The sequence below is a fragment of the Rhyacophila brunnea genome, unplaced genomic scaffold (genome assembly GCF_057557595.1).
Source record: "Rhyacophila brunnea isolate RB1 unplaced genomic scaffold, BYU_Rbru_1.0 scaffold_20, whole genome shotgun sequence".
NCBI classification, from domain to species: domain Eukaryota; kingdom Metazoa; phylum Arthropoda; class Insecta; order Trichoptera; family Rhyacophilidae; genus Rhyacophila; species Rhyacophila brunnea.
In genome coordinates, this window is record NW_028232860.1 from 35589228 (window position 1) to 35609150 (window position 19923).

The following is a 19923-nucleotide window of genomic DNA, read 5'->3' on the forward strand; positions in this document are numbered from 1 at the left end:
TATCGGATTTTTCGCCGGGAACGCTGATGTTTTCTGTATAGACTTAATGTCACGTGACCTCAATTTGTCTCTCAAAATGAATGAAAAACGATAGGTAAGTCTAAAACCTTTGCGTATAACATTATATGATATTATTGTTTATGACTGCACCATTGTCCAAAATAATTAATAATTAGAGAATTTAAAAAAAATAGTTTATATGGCATTCAATCATATATAAATAAATATACTGTTTTTCAATTTTATGTCGTCAGTGAGCTATTGAAATTTCATCAAATTAGTGTGTCGTTATCATTATTGTTTACCTGTTCATCAATAGTACCTAATATCGTAACTTATTTCCGTAAATATAAGTAGGTACCTGAGTGTGTTCTTTTCTCTCTTCTCTACAGTGCTTCACAAAAGTCACTCTTCGCCACTGGGTATATGCGTAAATTAGAAAAAAACTAGACAAACCTCTGAATTAGTAAATTTCATACAGAAGTTTAGAAGCCCAGAAGCCCACATAAAAAGATGTCCAAAACTCAAGCTTTTTCTTGGTTCTCTTGAAAAATGGTAAATTTAAACTTATTTTCTTTCATTGCCGTTGATTTTATAGACAGGTGCTTTTAATTTTTACCATAATTAATTCAATTAGGGGATGGAGGATGAAGGTGTTAAGAGATCGTTATGTCACAAACAACCATTACCTATATCTAAAATCACACGTTGATTGAAAAATAAAAACAACCACAAAATGGGAGCGGAGAAATTATTAACAGATTTAAATATAATGTTAAAATCAATACCTATGTACTGACAAAATTTGTCCCGATTTGAACCAACCCACAAGCTTAAAGACATACCTACGTTATATTCGTCACTCTACTGTGATCCCTCATCTATTAGATTACGGATATCTGTATCATTTATAAATATAGCTAATTTTATTTTATTCAGTATGAATGTTTCCTAACGTAATAATTTCAAAGTTAGACCTATCTATACCTAACATTTTTTATCTCTGTTGAAAAAAAACTTCAAAGTACATAATGAATAATTATTCAGGTAAAAAACACACGTAAGCATAAAATGTGTTAATATGTTTACCTAGATATGACAAGCAAAGAGATTTTTTTAAATATAAAAATATCAACCTCAGGGGGATTAAAAACTTTTGACACCCAGTAAACCGTCCAAGCATAAAAAAAACTCTCAAACTTATTATCAAACAGTGGAGTACGAAATTTATAACCTGTTATTTTGGTATATTTAAAATCAGTTTCAAATAAAGTGTAGTAATTGAAAAGTTGGTGATTAAACGAATTCAAGTGCAAAGGTGAACAAGCTAAAAAAACGATTTTTTTAGTTTGTATTTTTCAGGTTCTTTTCCTGGCTGGCAACTCACTAAACTGGTGCCATTTATACCACAGTAGCCTTATTATTTAATAGCTACAGGATGTCGCTGTTGAAGGATATGCCATGCCTTGCATTAAAATAGATGGCCCATACTTTGAATTTCACTTCACGTATAGTTCATTAAAAATCCTCATTAAAAAAAATCAAATCATTAAAAATGTGTCGGGTACGTCATACCACCGCTCTAAGTAGGTATACATATTGGGGTATTTTATGTTCAGTAATAAAGATTGGAATGAAGAAAGGCACGGTTATCGCTATAAATTATGTCTTGGATTTAAGGGGGGACATGCTCAGCGTAGATCAAAATGAAGCTTTTGTTCTATTTTCAAAGCATGATCCTGGACATACCTTAAACGTTGTATATAATCTATTTATATAATTTTGAAGCCTTATTATCCTTTATATTTATTTTATATAAATATTTGCATAAAGTATTAAAATAGTATTCTTTTAAACCTCTCGCTCTAATGTTTTAGAATATAGTCGTATTTCAGTACATACATGTGCAGTGGTGTTAAGATTTTTTATTTTTTTGTATTTTAATTTTTAAACGCATTTATAAAACCATTAGTATAATTTATGTCGACATTATTAGATATAGTGAAATATTTACGATAAAAATTATATTGATAATCTCTGTGATCCCAAATATGACAAGAATTAGGCATTTTATTATTCAAAAAATGGGCAAGATTAACACATTTGAAGATAATTCTAAAGATACTCATTATAAGCTATGTCTTTGACCATTCAAGTGTGATAAACATCTTATGAATAATGATTGCTTTATAATAATTATTGACCTAAGAATAAGGTAGTGTTTTTTTAGATACGTCATTTCTTTTGGCATTCCCCAGTGGTTAAGCTACAACATACGGCCGTAGCCATAAATTGACAAACTATAATTATTGAAGTAGATAGTAAAATGATGTTAACGCGCGTGTTTGAACATGTACCTAACCGATTTTTTTAAACGGTTTTAGGTTTAAGTAAAACAACGTTTAAGGTATGTCCAGGATCATGCTTTGAAAATAGAAAAAAAGCTCCATTTTGACCCACGCTGAGCACGTCCGCCCTTAAGGCTTATTTTGTGCATTTGATAAACAAGGATAACGTCTTATGGATCCCTTTTTGTGTAGTCTTATTAGTGTGGGCTTACAGTTTTGGCGTGGGATAGGCGCCCTGATTTTATTGAGCGCAGTGTTCACGTGTTTTGTATGTGCACCCTTGTACCATATCTTACTTATGTAAACTTGTTCTTATCTTAATTTCTATACGTACTACTAATACCTACGTAGAGAAATTTTTTTCAAGACTTTTGGATGTCAATCTAATTATTAATATTATTCAATCGTATGTGTTAAGCCAGAGAACACAAAATGAATAGGAACTGGCTTATCTACTGGATGTGGTACAACAGGATACGGATGTCAATTGTGAAAAATATGAGATAAACTTGAACACATATTAAATAATATTTTATTTTCAATAGTTATATATGATAATAATACCTAAAGTTTGTCACGTAACTACATGTAATGTGCATTCAATATTGCAGGTTATTGACACGCTTTTTATACATATTTGGATTTTACGGCATGGCCATCATAATGTACTCTGTTTCAAAACCTTGGACCATGGCGATGGTTTTTGCATTAATTTTTCGTGAGGTTACTGCCAAAATTTGGTTAGTCTCGAGATCATGTTTTGGAGTACCTAATTGAAATTAGAAATTTGACTTGCCCTTTGAAATCAGGCATAGGTATACAAGTATAATGCTAATTTCTTTATGTTTTATGTGCATGTTCTATATATCGGATGACCTTGAATATTTTTTCTAGCTTACATATTTATATATAAACACATAATCCGTTGTTCACTATAAATACCTAATTTATCGACTTACCAACTTTTGTCAGCAACCCCACCACTATATGTGTGTAGTCAGCTTTATATACCTAATAATAAATCTGGTTTTCTTTATTTGTTTTGTTGGATATACAGTCGAACTTGATTATTACGAGGAAGATGGGACCGATTGAATTTGCCCGTTATAAGCGGTACTCGTTATATCAGAGAATAGGTATTTTTTAATGAGCGGTCACATAACAAAAAAGTCGAAAATAAAAAATCTGAAAACCATCCTAAAAATCCCCGAAACAAGCATGGCTTCATAAACTTCAAAAGAAGTTGTTTATAGTATTGAATGCTAGTAGGTACTTACGGACTTCACAACCTTGGATTTTTCAATCATATGCGTGGATACTTCTGCATTATTGTCGGCAAAAATAACAATTAGGTAGGTACTTCGACACTTAACTAGTATCATAAACGTAATCCGTCCCCGGCGGCATCCTGTCCGATCGGATTTTATTGCTTAGGGTCGAAATGTTTTTAAACGATCAACACATTAACAGGATTTTAGCACGGTATATCCGATAAGTTGCTCGTTTTAACAGTGAATAAATGTATGGAGAAAATCACAAGCCAAAATGTCAACGAATGTTTCCTCATTACATCCGAGATCTCGCTATGTCCAAGATCGTAATAACCGAGTTTGACTGTATTTTATTTGTTGTTTTATTTTATATCCGTAATAATAATGTTTTGTTATTAGGTATATTTGTTTCAGAATGACGATATAATTATATGACGACTCCATATAACTAAATTATCGACTTACAAACTTTTGGCAGCAACCATATGATTTAATAATCTATTAAGTATCTGTGTTAAATTAACGCACGCCTCTGGCAGATATGATCCGAATCCCACTTTGAAAGTGAAAGCAGGAAGGAAGAGAAAGCACGGCCAAAGGTCGGGCGGCGAGCGCCCTTTAGGAATTGCCTATTAAAAATTTAAAATTAGAGATGGGAAGGCAAAGTTTGGCGCTGACAGTTGATCCAAAAATCCACGCCCATGGAGACTTGTGACTTTCGCCGAGGATATTATATTTTCTCCTCTTCAATTTTACTGGATGATTTATTTTTTAATTGCAATTTCTGGGCGGGCGCCGCGTCCGACTTTACGAGAAAGTTGTTTTTTTTAAATGGAGAGAGAGTATTTTTATTTGAGAAATGGTACGTAGTCATTTTGTTAAGGGGGATCATATTATATGCCAACAGAGAACCAAGCGGAGAAATACGAAGCTTCCAATTTGATATTTTTTTTTGATAATTTACAATTTCAACTGTATTACTTAATTAATAAATATGTATCTGAAAACATTAAAAAGATTTTTTTTAAGTCAAAGATAAACTTACAACTTACAGGTTCTCTGCTGGCATATATGATCCGCCTTAAGCTTGATTTATAGAAACGGGATGCCAATTAAAAAATAAAGTTAAATAATACCGCTTTAACGTTATGGATTGTTAATTCTTGGTAGACAGTTTTAAAACTACAAAGTATATAATATTGTTAAAATTAAATTAAGTTCCTGGCGATATTTCTGCGGTTTTTGGGTAAAAGTGCTTAAGTCAGCTTGGTTGCAGCTGAGATAGGTAATCGATTTTTAATATTGCGTTATATTCAATGTTTTGAATAACTAATTTTACTTAGAGTCAAAAATGATTTTCTCAATTTAAGCTATTTCTACAAAAAAAAATATCTACTTATTTTGCTTACATGTGACAAAATCAATGATTCACAAAAAGAGCACAATTCTTTACACACATTGGCATTAAAATCTTAATTTCGTAAAAACGCGACATAAAAATTTTTACCAACCTTTTAGCAACCACTTTACCAATAATAAATTTAATAAAAATAATGTCGTTAATTTGAATAAATAACCAATAAAACGACAAAATAGTCCAGTTCCACGTAACCAGTAATAGGTTAAGGGACGTGGAGGTCAGAGGCACTGATAGATTTTGAAACTCACTATGATAAAAAATAATTAAAAACCATAAATTCCATCTACCAATGTACCGATCTAGTAACAATTACATATTATGTACCTCTCTCTTTCCTAGAATCACATCCTGTAACTAAAAATAATTATTATTGAAGATGACAATGGTGACATAATATACTAGTCGTTTATTATTTTACGCATATTTTATAATTTTGGTATAATTCAACAATTTCGGTATAATTCAACAACTGGTTTGAACTGTTTCAAGACCTTCTTTTTAATCTTTTTACGAATCGATTGCATCATCTACTAATAACAATACACCTAAATTGGGACAAGGATTGAGATCCTCGTATGTTTTAAATTAAATACATCAACGAAAACTAAATTTTAAAAAAATTAATGCCGCTGGATCAAAACATAATCCAGTTCCTCGGAATTACATGACATCGCAATATACGGCATTGATTATAACGGAATCTAAATCATTTCATCGGAATGTAACTGTAATGTTTTGTGTAATAATAAATTAACAGTGACGCCTACGAACAAAACATATAAGTAACTAATTTATAAGCACAGTTTGTTCACGAAAGAAGACTGGAAATTTTAAAATAAAATTTAATTTACACAAAAAATAAAAGAAAAAAATTAGTTTAGGGTTGAAAGTAGCTTCACAAGAGATGAAATCGTGATGACAACGGTATCCAACATTCAATGTTAGTGGAAATAAAAGAAAAATAAGATTTATTTTATATATATTTTTAACACCTAGTAATTTAGTTGATTAGTACAGGCTGGTAGATACTAGGTAGATATATAATTAAAACATCACTTTGAATAAACAATGTAGAAAACTTTCTATGCTTTTGTAGAAAATTAACATTCATACAAAAGGTAGGTATCTGCTTGGAGCAATTCAGAGAGCTTATAGTCGAGTTTTAGCATAAATAAACGTATTTTAATAATAATGTATGCTACTCACCGTGGATGAAGATTTTTTCCACCATGTTTCACGCGAAAGTGCGTACCACGAGATAAAAAAAGCGGAACATTCAGAAATCTGGCAAAAGTTATGTCTGCGATATGATAGAAGAGCTCTGAAGTAGCGTTTACACCTATCAGTACAGTATGGGTTCAGTGTATATGTCGTCCGTACATGCACTGCCGGCAATATATTCAGTAATAGCACCAGTTTATATGAACTTAGTAAATATTTTAAATGAATTATTTTTAATTTATTAGAATGTTTTGATTACTTACTGTAGGTTATCATCATTATCATCGATATTAAAACCCAATTTGGGCATCGGCCATCTTCAAGAAATGTCTCTATTCCTCTGTGTTCATAACAAACTCTCTTTTTTGTATTATCCTGAGTAATGCTGTCTTTTGATTTCCTTTTCCCTCGTGTCTATTGAAGAGGAGCTTCTTTGGTGCTTGGATGTCTTCTATTCTTCAGACATAGCATTAGCAGGGGAGTCGTAGTGTCACGTATAAGACAATGGGGGTTCATTTTACATTGCATGCAGTTCACTACGTGCTATCTTTCTCGAATACAGCTTTCAAGATCCTTATCATTATCTTCCTTTCATAGTAGTCCTGCTTCTTTTCATTTTACTGAAACCAAATGTCTTTAATAAGTAAATAGATAAATATTTTCATGGAAAACCTTAATGTGCATTATAAATAAATACCTACGTTCCTACATAAATATTAAAAATAACATATTTTAACGCGTGCATAAGTTTATTATATACATTTTACAGTCAATAATTGTACCTTCTTATTGCCACACTCAGAATGTAACCCAATTCCCTTATTTTTGAGGTATTCCCTAGGCACAAGGAAAAGACCGATTTTAGCCATTCATGACAAAAACGAAGAATAAAAACTATAAATTCCAACTACCGAATGCAATGTGACTAGTAAAAATTATCAATGTACCTATATATTTAACGGAAAGATATTCTATAGCCAAAAATAATTATGATGATGGTTATGATATATTATAATATTAGTAGTTTATTTGGTTATGTATGAACGTTAGTATAATTATAAACCATTTTATTTATTCAACGCATAATTCACAGGATATCAGAATTTGACATTCTATATATTGAATTCCTATACATAATTTAACATAATCTGATTTGTGCCTGTATTATAACCACTAGAATTGTATTGACGCGAATCTAGTTGTTACAGGTTCAAGTCCCGTCGGGCATTGCATTTTTTCAAAAAAGATTTTTTTTAGTAGGTATCTATATAATCTGAGGTAGTTTCAAATTATGTATATTCAAGATTTTAAGGTACCTACATAAATTATGTTTAAGTGGTTATATTATAGGCGTGTTTAACATTAGTAGCAGAGATATTGTTAAGCTTTAAGACGTACAAAATATTGTATACAAAATTTATGAGAAATACGTACACATCTTTTTAATGTTTTGATATAATTTCAATATTTATTTGAGTGACGTGAACTGGTTCGAGAAAATTGATTGCGTCTTTTTTCGTTGAATAATATCACCGCTGCCTTGATATTAAATTACGGATGATGTCGGATACTGAACTGATGCCAATATGTGTCAATGTATCATACAAACAGAGTGGAGGAGCTGTATCCCAATTTACATAACAGAGGAATGTGTACATTATAAAATTTTGCGCCAAGGCCTCTCAGATAAGAGAACAATGTCACATTAGGACAACATAATAAAAGGCCGGGTACTCTCGCACATAAAGGCGTACCCTGCTCAATCTCTCTCACGAAATTGTCTACCCCAGAGATATGGTAGAATCGTAAAACAAAAAGGTCCCTTTTATCCTGAGCATATCGTGGCTTCAAAGTGTACGCTGGAAATGATTACATGTAAAATATTACGCCATTGTCTCTCGCAAGCAAACCTACTTTTTTTTTTAAATCATAAAGTTTGTGTTTGTGAATTTTTCGACTGAATTATATATAAACAACATATGCGAATAATCAAGGCGTATTTTGCATACACATACAATAGTAATGCTGCTACAAAATATACTATATTCTGTGAAATGAGATAAAGCACACTCATGGATACAGTAGTCTAGTGTAAAAATGATCAAAGCAAAATATAAGTATAGCATCATCATCAGCTTGAATCTATCCACTGCTGGATGAAGGCCTTTTCAAGCTGCTTCCACTTCTCTCTGTCATGTGCATTGCGTTGCCACGTACTTCCGCAGAACTTTATAATTTCATCGACCCATCGGCCTCTAAGTCTACCTTGCGGACGTTTTGTACCTCTTGGATACCACTGGATCACTAAATTTCTCCAACGATTGTATATTTTTCGAGCTATGTGTTCAGCCCATCTCCATTTAAGGTTTTTAATGAACTCTATCACATCGCAAACCCTTGTCTGCTTCCTTGTCCACTCATTCCTCTTTTTGTCATTTCGCGCTTTGCCCAGTATGCACCTCTCTATACCACGTTGTGCTACTCTGAATTTCTGGATCTCTCTTTTACTTAGGGTCCATGTTTCACATGCATATGCGATTACGAGAAGCATACACTGGTTGAACACTTTACGCTTTAGGCACAGTGGAACGTCACTTTTGAAGACATTATTCAGGCAGCCAAAAGCACTCCAGCCTAGCTAGATAGAGCTAAATATACATCCATCTATAGACACGTGTTGTACGAGATAGATGTAGTTTTTCACCTGTTTGAGCTGAATGCTATTGATGAGGATCTATTTATGGCCCGCAAAGCAGTTGAACATGACATTCGTCTTTGTTACATAAAATATAAGTATTTTTTCTTTTTTGTAAGTATCGTAGGTATCATAACTTATACCTCGCTTACACGTGCATAGATTTACTGCTGAGAGTACGTATTATCGCGGCCATAATAAGAAAATGCACGTGTAAACATGTATTATCATGCAAATTGCAACATTGCATGCATGAATCAAAAAAATTCGGAAGCTTCTGAATTTTCATGCGACAGTTGGATTTGTTCGATATCTGCGCCTGCGTAGTAAAACAGTAGTAGCGAATCTGCCGGTAAAAAACGAACTACTCATTTTCAGGTTAACCGATTTTCACGACCTTTCAAACGGCACTATAAAATGACATCATCGCGTCTCGCTTGAAAAATGAGATTGGCGAGACCTTCAGCACTTTTACGTGTAAACATTTATTATCGCGATAGATTAAAATACACACTATTGCTGCAAATAAATAAATGTATATGTACAGACGCTATTATATTATAATGTAATTATATAGCGGTAATATGAAATAGAATAAAAAATACATCAGAAAACTAGTCACAACGAGCTTTCGTGAGCTTTCATAATTTCGATATAAATAAAAAATATCACCCCCCTTAAAATGGAATGTAAAGCTACTGGTGGCATCTAGCAACTGAACTCAAAAGATTCAATTTAATTTACTGATAATTTGTATTTTATAATAATTGTTTTCTCATTTCAAAGATAAACTTACACGCATTTAAACACTTTAATTTACAATAATTACGGTTATTTTAATTATTAAAATATAATTTCTACGGTAAAAAAAATCTTTTCCATTAAATCAGTATTTTTCAAGCAGTGTGTTGCGAATTTCTTTCGTAAGCTATAATAAGTTAAATGTGTTTTAAAATAAACAATTTTTGTGTGTCGTGAAATCCTGATTAGTTTTTAACTAACTTACTAACTCAAAAAGGTTTTAAAACGTAAATACGCAAATTAATAGCAAAATTTACGATAACAATATGTAGGTATGTATAATTTATTAAAAACTTATAGGTAGGTATATCACAACTTAGAAACTAAGAATTTAGATCCGGCATGTTGTTTTTTTAATATGTATTCCGTGCAAGGACCAAAAAGGTTGAGCAAATGAAACCACCATTCTGTGGGGCCTATAGGTACTTATTAAATGTTCTGCATAGAATCGCACATGATAATTATTTACCTCTTTCAAATTTAGTTTTTTATTAATAGTTTATATTTTTACATAAGTTTAAGCAGTTATATAATGAAATATGTTCTATATTCTCATCAATCTTGTTTATTCCCATATAATGAAGGCGCCATTAAATAAACAAAGACATGGTAAAACTGAAATTTAAATATAGCCATGTTTTTCGCTTACGATCAATTTTATAATTCGCTGCATATATCACTACTTAAATTACCTACCTACCTATTAACTTTTACCTATTCAAGTATACAGGCTAAACCAGATAAGTAAACAATCTCAATTTGTTAGTACGATACAAATATTAAATATGAATGAAAATAATCAATTAATTTACAACGCCATCTATACGATCTATAACTCTATAAAATTTAAAATGTCTTTACATCAATATATGTAAGTTTATTATACCTAGATGATACAAGTAGTTTAGTTAATTCAGAATGAAAATAGTTTCTCGTAAAAATGCCTCCACTCTATGGAAACTGAAACCTTTCTCTCAAGATTGAAAATATTCATTCATATTTTACTTTGTATAGTTTATTTATTTTTATACAATCGAAATATTTAAAAATAATATAAAAGAATAAAGTAAAATAAAACACAAAAAATTAACAACATTACCGGTTTCATCGGCATCATTGAGATTTCAGTTGAGAATATCACACTGAAAGAATTAAAAATAATTCTGATCATTATTAAATTACATTGAATAATTACCACAATTTATTATGTTTTATTTTAATTAATATGTCATTCCACCAAGATTTGACAGTTTGTTAACACTATTTAAGTGATATGGTATAAGTATTGACCTATGCATGATAAAAAAAACATATTTTAATCTGTGATATTATATCGAGGGTATACTGACAGAAAGCATTAAGTCATTAAAACAAGTTCTGAGATAATCGCATTAATAGCTTAATTTTTTTTTCAAAGCTTTCTCCCACGTAGAATGTTTTATGTTTTATATATTTTTTTTCTACATTATAAAGAATAACCTTTTTGGCATACAAAACATAAGATTTGATGTTGATAAGTTGTATGGATATTTTTTTAAAAATGTAAATGTAAGTGACCGCTGACATAATGCATTCTGTCAGTAACTATTTGCTAACTTTGACATATTATTAGATAAATGACAATGCATTATTGTTATATTTATTTATGTTAATGATTAGATTGGTACATAATAATACAAATAAAAATAATATTTTTAGTGAAAATAACATTATTTATTTCAAATTAGAGAAATATAGAAAAAATACAATGAAAATAATAATAAATCACAATAATTTTTAAACAGATTTTTTTTAGAATTAAATTATTTACCGTAAACTACAATAACATTTCTCTGAAGGGTATGCAGATTGGATAGTATGCTACATATTACGACTAGCCTTAATTCTGATTGACATTCTTTGCACCTTGCACTTGCACATTGCACTTATTTATGAAAACAATTAGATTAGTATCAGTATTAATATTAAAAAAAAGAATGTTCAATATTATTTGTCGTTTTTGGCATCGGAATCATTTATATCGGGCTCCGGAAGTAAGTCTGGATGGCTGTTATTCTCGGCAGATAATTGTTGAAACCACCAATGAAAAATGTCCAGTATTACACTTTTTTCACACAAATCCTTTTTTTTTGCACAACTTATTTTTAATGGATTTTTATATTATAATTGTGGAATGTTTTCGATTTCTACAAAACAAATTTGGTTGATACGCGAAGCATTTCTAATTTTTAAAACGTTTATTGTTTCGTACACATCACTAAAATTATATTTATATTGAATGGTAAATGGTTTTTCCATTTTTAGCCAATTTACGCCAAGTTTTTATTTTTTATTAACTGATTCGACAAAAATTTGAGGTCATAAAAGTCAGTATATTTTAGCTCGCTTGCTTCGTATGGTTTCTTTTTCGAAATGAAACGAGACATTTAAAAATCATTTAGTCATTGGCACAATAAATCGACGCAAACTTTTGCCTGTTTTCTATGGCACTATGCATAGAATCGCATTCCATAGATTCAAGAAAAGAGCAGATACTTGCAAATTTCTATTATGGCCTCCGCATGTATCGGAGAAGAAAGATATTTCAGTTACACTCGATGGAAGCTGCTTGAGATACCACATGAGACAACTTCCTATTTCGCAACTCCCTCGTTTTCCATTTATTTCGGTCCAAGCCAAACAAAATCCTTTATTCGGCTTTGGACCTTCGTAAATAGTTAAGTTAAACATATTTAATTTTCTTTTATAATAGAGCAGTGAAACCTCTGTGGATAGTATATGTAACACACTCTGAAGATAGTATGTTACAGTCATGAATAAGGACTCATTATTAGACATATCCTTATCTTTTTCTTTTTCAGAATGACATTCATTTTTCCTTTTCAAATGACTCTGAAAATCCTCTTCCATTATGATGTTGTCTTCGGGGCAACTTACTTTGTATTTATTACAAAATGTGCACTGGTCCTTTTTTGGTTTGAAAAACGATAAATTATAATTTTTGCAGAACACTCTATGATAGGTTATCTGTGTCAATAGTCTTTACACAGGCTATACATTTTGCAAATTGTTAATTTACTGTCTAAATATTACCTTATATATATATGTCCTTTCTCGTGTAGTGACTCCATAAACGGGAAGGATTCTATGTGAGACTTTATATGGATTAAATTCTCATTGCTTGTTTTGTGAATAGGGGGATGTTTACCTCTACGATCGTGTAACGTAAACTGTACTTCCACGTCTTCTTGTTCTTTAAATGCGTGAATTACTGATCTATTTGAAATGTGTAAAGTACTATTTATAGTATATTTCAGACTCTGACTTTTTGTCCACTCTTGAAAAAGAAATAACTCTTTAGTTTTGTCTGGATTTCCTTTTTTCATTCCTTGGTTTTCTATCAACGGGAATTTCAATCTCAACATTTTTTAGAATGTAATCTTTTTTGCGATCATAAGAACAACTCCAACACATCTTTAATATATTATGTTTAGCTCTTTGAGACGAAGCCATTCTAATAAATTCTTCAAATGGTTCAATGTATTGTTTCACTAATCACTAAAGACAGATGAATTAAAATTGCAAAGGTATGGCCTATGCCCTATGGTGACATCTATTGACAAAATTTGTACTGACAGAATGCATTATGTCACACTTAATGCATATGCCATGTTACAAGTCCTGTATTTTGTACACACAAAACGCATTATAGGTCATATAATGCTTTCTGTCAGTATAAAAAAATAACAATATGACTTAATGCAGTTTCTATTTTCTTACCAGTATATCCTATGACTAAGTGCGTTTTACCAGAACGTAGAGCGTAAAATTCTAAGAATTTTGGCATTTAAAACAGAAAAACAGCAAAAACTCACTTAATGCGTTCTGCAAGTATACCCTCGATATTACCTACGTAATGTTACTAGGTATTATGATTTTTACTGTCGTGGAAAGCTAATATATAAAAAACGTAGTAGTTATGCATATAAATGATGGTACAATCTTAATATATAGGTACTCGAATGCCTACTTATGATAATAATAATTATTATAACCTACAATTTGTATTGTAGACATCATGGGTAGGCAAATGATTGCAGGTATTGTTTCAGTTGATTCAATAAATTGAAAAAAATAGATGAGAGACAAGAATTTTCCAAAAAATAACATGACGTAGTTATTTAAGTACCTAAGTATATTAAGATTGACTCTTAAATAAAGGAAGTTAGGTGTAGGTATTCAAAGTATTTGGACTCTAGATAGAACGAGTCTTATAATACATATCCCCTTTTATGAATTTTGAAAGTAGTATGATTTTTAAATCGAACGATTACCTATATAATTTATGTAGTAATAAGTATTGTGTTTATGTATATTGGTATTAAAAGTTCATTATTTGTCATCAATTATTGGCAGCCCTGTAAACAAAAAGGCGGTTTGCATGTGTCTGTCGATGTGTACCTATACATTATCTATGAATGCATTTCTCCTTTTTTATATTGTGATTATTCATCTTCGAATGTATTTTTTAGCTGCCTACATAAAATTGACAATGAAGTATCTTTCTGATATTCTTGATATAGTAAAAGTGTAAAGTTCTTTCACTTTTGGCTAACTTAATCAGTAAACAAGAGGTCTTTTTTAATTTTTTTTTATAAAAAAAAGAAGTCAATACATTAATAGTACTTATTGTTTTTTAACGGTGTAATGATATTCAATTTTCTTGCAGTGTATGTAAGTAATTCATATAATGTATTTTTTTAAATTGTTATTAATCAATTATCTGTGAAATTGGGTAGGTATATAGAATATTATATATATGAAAGAAAAACTCAGGCAGTGTGGATTTAATTAATACAAAATGTTCCGACAGTCAAGTTAAGTTTATCGACTTTTAGTTTGTAAATTGAGATTGTAAATCGTGAATATGTAGATAACTATTAATGATTCATTATTATTACATATAACAAGAAGAAAAGTTTTATGCTTATAAATAATATTCTTAGTATTTGAAGAAAGACAATTCATGCCAAAACATTCAGATGTAATATCCGTTGCTATACAAATAACAACGATAGTTTATACAATATCATTAGATAATTATAATCCAATATTAGAAATAAAATGCTGAAGTACAGTTTTTCATTCAAACCGGTTACACGTTTGAATCCTGTTTCATGCATACATAATAATATGTTAACTATTTGGTAATATGAAAACTGAAAGCAGATATTTTGTAAAATTATATTTCATTTGAACTATTTTGATTCTTAAAACTTCAATAATCATTATAAAACATAAGTACCTATTTATTTATTGAAAACGTTATTACCTACTAAATACCTACATACATAAAAAAATTACCGTCGGAAAGTGTTGAAAAAATTAGGTATTTTTGAAAACCTCTATCCTACTAAAATAAAAAGATGGAAATATTATTATATTTTTAAATAACAATTAATTTTCTCCCTAAATTGAAATAATGAACTATTGTAACAAAAGAAGCATGGTTTTTTTACCGTCGGCAAGTTTTTTTAAAAATCAAAATGGTTTCATTTAAAATATTTCAATTAGAGTTATCTACTAGAATATTCTTTATTAAACACCTAGCTAAATCTTAGACTCTTGATCTTGTGGTGCCGTCTTCTAACGAACTTTAGAGACCAACTTGCATTACATCCTCTTCCCTATCCTGGCCAGTCGTATCAGATCTCCAATGTGTTGAACAATAGGCCATTTACAAAGATTGCGTAGCCAAGAAAATCTTTTAAGTTATATGCTTCTGCTGCTCTCTACTTTCCACTGCATTATCGAGTGGAGTAAATAATACTTCTTATTACTTTTTGTTAAAATATGGCCGAACAATGTAGCTTTACTGTGCTTGATTGTTGCCATATAGTTATTCTGTCTTATTCACTCATCTTAAAACCTCTTCATTGATAATAATATTATGATTAGCCATGGGTATCTTTATGGTACCCAATACAGCCTAAAACCTGATACCATTACCTAAAAAACATACCTACATAGACCGTATGGTTTTTTCCCACTATTACAATATCTTGAAAACTATCTACACTTACAGGTTAATTGCAGGAAGAAAATTAGGATATATGTTAAGATGTATCAGCTTGTGAGCTTTGTTGCGATTGGTTCAGTCAGAAAAATATATTTTATAATACATAATATATAGACCGAAGAAGTGATAACTACGATTTCTTTAGAGTTTAAATTAAATGTTAAGTAGGTACCTAATCATATTTTTTTTATAATTAACCTGTAAATAAAATAGGTATGTATATGTACTAATAGTTTAAACTCGTTAGTCTTAAATTGGTGGAATATTATTTAGTAAATTTGTGGGAGTGGCTGAATTTATTTATCAATATTCCTACATGTATAAATTTTTTTTTTAATAGTAGGTAGGTACCTAGTTCTCATCTACTTAATTATACGCAGAATAAACTTTTAAATAGATAATACAAATTCAAATTTAAATATTTAAATATAGTGAACTTTATAAATTATATATTCAAGACGTTCAAAACATGACATGAAAAATTTAGAAATAGTAAGTATAAAAAAGTTTAAGAAAAAACAGAAGTAAAATAGAAGCAATAAGTAAAAAAGTAGGTAAGTATGTACCTACATAACATCCACCTATACTCATCCTCACATATGTGGAATAAATCAACATCTGAAGCGATTTGGTTGAACATAGTTATTGCCCGCCCAATTAACATTACTAAGGACAAGTAGTTATGCACCTTGGAAGAACAAACAACTGATGTTCCCGATTTCTAAGATAGTTTTCAGAGACACACAATATTATAATACTACCAAGAATTACAGAGTTTGCATTTACACCGCGTATAAGTCGGAAAAGTACGTAGCAAAATACAGTTCTCTTCTGACTTTTAGACTACAGTATGTCAGTAAACCGAAGAAAAAGTCAGTTGAATAAAGTCATGGATAGTATCCAAACAGCTCCAAGAAAATGGTTCTCTATAATAACTTCTGAACTCTTTCCATCATGAGACCGAACTTCAACTGATGCGGTGTCGAAATAATAGACCCACGTTCAAACTTACTTTGAACTAAGGAATTATAAATAATTTAAAGTGCCATAATATCCAAAAAGACCCGGGAAGTACTCAAGATGAAGCCTGCTATGTGTAGCGCCTTTTTTCTAATAGTGACTATAATATAGTCTAGTCACTAAATTGTCAGACTTGAATTACCAAGCAAAAACAATATCTTGAGCTTTTGAACTAGCAATATTGTACGTGGAAGACAATAGAATTCAACCAAATACAGGGGCGGTTTTCTATTAAGCAAATGAAGCGATCACTTTATTTAAAATATCACGATCTTATAAATATGTAAGTAAGTAGGTATATTTGTCATAACGTGAATACAAAAAAAATTGAAATGTCAAAAATCTAGTCATAATAAATATTGATATATTTTAAAACTCTTTTTGTAAAAAGGGCCTTGAAACTCGTCAGAGCTTCGGGTCTTCAGATAGCCAAAACAATCACTGATAAAATATTGTTTTTATTGAATGATTAAGCATACGTATATTAAGGTATGTAATATTTATTTATTTTAGTTTTTCTTTAAGCCATGAAAATGCCTAGCTAATTAAAATGAATGACTAATATTATTTAAGTTCCCATGCCGTTAAATAATTTTATATTATTAAGATTTAATTGTATTTTTCATTTAGGTACCTACCTAATTATTAAAAGTTAATAAAAAACAAGTCGGTAAATACTATGCAAAAATACCTAATAAATAGATTATCGTAACGTTCGGTTTATCTTTCATACTGAACAAAATAAAATTTTGTAAGTAGGTTGCAACGAAAACATTTTTATTACAGGTATGAATGCTCAAAGCAATAAATATTGACATTTTAAATTATAATAGATCCATTTAAAATAGAATTAACCATTTTTTCTGTTATCTGCCAATACCTACGTTTAAACTAAAATATTGTTTGTAGATATGTAGGTACCTAGCAATTAAACCTCATTATTCCAATATTGGTGTGATAAAAAATCACATTTAAACATGAAAATAAAGTACCTACTCACCAACTTGCTTACCTACATAACTAATTAGTTAAAGATAATGGTCGGTAATTATGAGAAAGTTAGATAATTAGGTAAGGATACGCCTATCATAAAAGGCTCTTTCTAAAAATACATATGTAGGTACTAGCATAATTATGTAGGTGACTATTTATAACATTGACTAAATTTGTATTCTCAAATAAAGATCTTTTCAACCACTACAAAATAACATTAATTTTTAAGTGTCCTTTACATATATTATTTGAAAAAAAAATCAATTAAATTTAATTAAACAAATTACAAATATTGCGAACACTTTTTAAAAAAATCAAGAGGCATCAGGATTATGTTCTATCTGTGATTCAAAGAATTTATCATAGAATAAATTTTTATTATTGAATAAAAACTTAGGTAGGTATATTATTAAAATCGGTTTTTTAGAGATAAGATGTAAGATAATTGGTACAAGTATGATTACTGGAAGCCAGGCGAAAACAGTGGCAATTTTCATACCAGATATCGGCAAAATTCATGACTTCAAGAATGATAACCTAGCCTAACTTAACCTAACATAATCTAACAAATAATCCAGTATATCGGCTAACTTAAAAATTTGTTTGCCGCTGGCTTCAACAAAATAGACAAAATAATTTTAATTTGATAATAATATTTATGCATAGGTATTATTATAATAAATTATTAATATTTGCCACCCTTCTAAGTAATATAATAATATGTTTCTAAACTAAAATTTATTTGATAGATAAATATATAGATATATACGTATTCTTACACTTATTTATAGTATCTAGGTATATAGGTACCTACCTAGGTATTTCAGTTAAGGTAATAATTTGTATATACCTACATATTAATATTGTGTAGGTACCTAGTTACCTTCAAACTCTGTGATATTACCTATACCTAAGTATTTCAGTTATATAGGTACTAAATTTTACTACTACTACTCATTTAATATTGTCGCTTTAATGATACTTAACAATATCTTTTTAGCCCTGAATTCTTCATTACTCTGAGGTTTTCTTACTGCTTATTTTTTTCAATAAATTTACAAATTACTAAGGATACCTACCCACCTACCAGAATCACAATGCCTATACAATTGAAATCTGGCTAAGCCAAACCATAATAATTTAGGTATGCTATGAGCGATCCGACAAAAATAGTGAAAACATTTTCAGTAATATTTATTTGTTTTCGTTGAATTAAGAATAGGTATATATTGGCCAGGGTTTAATTGAATTTTCAAAATGAACAAACATCTACAAAATATAGCCTTAGCTCAATAAAAATAAATACGTTTGACTGACAAAGTTTAGTGTGCAGTATATATGTTGGATCTTAACAGCCCACCTCCACCCTTTGTCACTGATACATACTTATTTTATTTTGTACACTACAACAAGTTATGAGGCTCACTAATGGTAGTGTAGTGAAACAGTAGTTCAGTAGTAGAAACGAAACTATCATTTAAACATCCAGGTTTTGAGAAAACTCCATTATTGTAACCTCACCGGGAATCCGAATCGGAGTCCTGTGGTGCTTTACGCACTAGTGACTAGACCACAAGAGCCACCAGTTTACAATTTAAAAAAAATATTTAATGGAAATACTATAGGTAGTGAAGGTACCTACACATAATTGGTACAATAATATACAAAAATGTCTATCTGATATACCTACAAAAATACTAGTGCCTATTCAATAAAAATCTAAATAGAATATTTCAACCTACAAAGTAGACTGACGACAGTTTTATTAGGTAGGTATATCGATGATTATTTTATTCTTTGGTTTACGTTTACGGCTTACGTAGACAGACACCATGAAAAACGTATTGGGAAACTGCCAAAATTCAATATATATCAATACCTACCACCATAATAATATAATGACTACTACATATTAAAACTATCAAAATAATAATTATGATTTTTTTTATAAACAACTTACCTATTAGAAGATACAAAAAAATCTTTTACCCACCAAATGGGATTCGAACTTTATAATATTATTAGGTATATTATATTTCCGAATGAGTGTTCTACACCAAATAAGTCACCGACCT

General features: G+C 30.1%; 1 long non-coding RNA gene across 1 annotated transcript in view; it reads right to left on the reverse strand.

Moving 5' to 3' along the window:
- The window catches only part of LOC147071598 (uncharacterized), a 55823-nt gene that overhangs the window by 23890 nt on the left and 12010 nt on the right, over window positions 1-19923 (reverse strand). The window contains exon 2 of the long non-coding RNA XR_015070847.1: window positions 6524-6880. This is a non-coding gene — a long non-coding RNA (uncharacterized LOC147071598). The remainder of the gene's footprint in view (window positions 1-6523; window positions 6881-19923) is intronic.